Genomic DNA, 2,662 nt, shown 5'->3' on the forward strand with positions numbered 1-2,662 from the left:
CCAAGTTGGGAGGTACAAAGTGCTCCAGACGCAACCTGAGTCAGGGGTAGGAACAGGCCCTTCAGAGGACCACAGAGGAAGCAAGACGCGCGTGCACTTGGGGCCAGACGCTGGAAGACAGGACGGGGTGAGCAGGTGGGACCGAAAGGCCTGGGGACCAGGGCGGGGTGTGAGGCGGGCAGGATCCGCAGGGCGAACGACAGAGCCTCCCGGCTTCGGAACCCTGCGGAGAACCTTTGGGTCCCGAGAGGCGTGGCCTACTGGCTACCCCTCCCCCTCCCCCAGTTCCTTTCCACTGGGGGTTTCTCCCTCCACTGGCCGCTGACATCACCTGGCCCCTGTGGGACATTTCCTTTCAGACAGCGGCTCCCACGTGGACCGAAACCTCTCCCCCTGGATCTCCTGGCACCGTGGACACCAGCTGGAACTTACAGAGGCTTTATTAGACAGTATTTGTCGAGTGAATAAGTACTAAGAGAACAGAAGGGTATTAACGTATGATGTCCACAAAGCTTAAAAATAGCCTGGCACGGAGAGCCCGGGTTTCCGGATCTGGCCCTGCCGGGGCTCCGGGCCGGGCCGGGCTCCCTCCTCCTCCTGCCTTCAGAGGGAGGGGCCAGGTGAGGCCCAGCGCCGGGGAGGGGGGTGTCCCTCCTAGTCCCCGAGACACTACATGGCCCTAGTCACCCCCTTTCATCCACTCCCCAGGGGGACAACCCCTAGGAAAGTCCCCGTTTGCAAGGGCACGGGTTTCCCCTGGAGGGTGCAGGGCTGCCCCTGTTTCTTAAGCCAGGTCTGTTCCAGAGGAATCAGAACCATGGCGGCTCCCACCCAGGGTCCTGGGCAGGGCCAAGGGCTCAGGGGAGCTCAGGTCTGAGTCCAATCAGTCTCTGCTGGTCTCAGTGTAAGCACAGACCACCACTGACGGCTTCAGGCTCAACGGCCTGGCGCTCTGCTCCCCGAGGCTGGGTCTGCCCTACGCCCTCACTTGGCCGTCCGCCCAGCCCGAAGCACGGGCCACGCTGGCTGGCCCACGCAGTGTGCACCTTTGTCTCCTCGTGGGAGACGCACCTCGCACCCTCGGGTTCCCTGGGTGATGGGAGGGCAGCCGGCGCTCTGCCCCGCCGACCACTCCCCCCACCCTGTCCCAGGCCCCCTTCTGCACTGGACTTCCAACGCTGTGTTGTCACAGGTAATTAAAGGTTTTTAATTAAATTAGGATCCCATCTGTCTGGGATCAGTCAAGCCCTTAATGAGGATTCTGTGTCACCAATGTCAGAGCGTGGATGGGGACTGAGACATGGGCGGGCTGAACTGGGGGACTAAAGGCCTTCCAGACAAGGCGGGAGAATCCTTCGGAGCCCCTCAGCGGCGCCCTGCAGTGCAGCTGCAAACCGTTCTACCTCCCCCAACGGAAGCCGTGTGCTTTGATGCAGGAGACAGGGCGGAGGATCAGAGCTCCCCCGGCCCCAGCTCGTCCTGTCAGTGAGTCTGTGAGACCTCTGACGTGCTGCACGAGAGGTGAGCACTGTCTCCTTCCCACCAGTGGGGACACCGCGGTCCGCAGAAGTAAAGTGCTCAAACACATCCACTAGATCTGCTGGGGCCAGATTTAACTGCTAGAAATGGAGACCCGGTAAGATAGAAACTTGATAGAAATGAGACAGAAATTGGATTTTTTTCTTTCCCATAAAAATCTGAAGACAGGCAGCCTAGGGCTGGTATATTTCTATTCCACAAATGTTTCAGGGAACAAGATGTTTCCGATCATTTCTAGGCTACGGTTCTTATTCTCATGGCCTAATATGGCAGCCAGAGCTCCAGCAATCACATGCATATTCCAGGCAGCAGGATGGAAGATGGAACAAAGAAGGGCTAAGCTGTCTTAAGGTTTCTGGAAGTCACCTAATGGCCCTTTTGCTACAGCACTGCCCATATCCTAGTCACAAGATCACACCTTGGCACACAAGAGGCAGAGAAATGTATTTATTTCAGGCAGCCATGTGTGCCCAGTTAGAAACCAAGGGTTTCATGACTATGAAGAAAGGGGGAATGGATGCTATAAAACCATCATCGGTCTCTGCCACACGCGTTATGGGGCAGAACCAGGGCAGGAACCCAGGCCTCTCACGTCTAGCCCGGGTCCTTCCTCATGGCTGCCCAGGAGCAAGGCTGCAGCTGACATCAACCCATCTCCAACGACAAAGAGGAGGAAGTAGGTTTGCTGAGCAGTTTATATGATTCTCCCAACAATGCTCCGAGGGAGGCGGATGCTGGTTTTTCACAGAAGGAGGCTCTGGGAGATTATGTCATCTGTCCAAGCCACCTAGCTAATAAATGACAGACCCCGGATGGGGACCCAGCTCCATCTTCCCACAGCACTTACGTGGCTCGCTCGTTGGCGGCCTCTGTGGTTCAGGAAGCGCCAGCTTGTGTCTCCGGACCACCCAGCCAGGCGGCCCTGCATGAGAACCAGGCATCTTTCTTTCAGGTTGTTTGTTATCAGGTCAGGCCCTGACCTTGGCAGGTGGACAGGACACAGGACCCCCACCCCATCCCGGGGGGCCGGAAGCCAGCCCCCAGCTGCGGAGTGCCAGGTCCCCTCCGCCACGTGCGCCTCGGCGACGGCAGCAGTGGCCACTCTAGGATCTTGGCGTTGTCG

Source organism: Phyllostomus hastatus, unplaced genomic scaffold (assembly GCF_019186645.2).
Source record: "Phyllostomus hastatus isolate PE091 unplaced genomic scaffold, TTU_PhHast_1.1 phas_contig_210, whole genome shotgun sequence".
In the NCBI taxonomy this organism is placed as follows: Eukaryota; Metazoa; Chordata; class Mammalia; order Chiroptera; family Phyllostomidae; genus Phyllostomus; species Phyllostomus hastatus.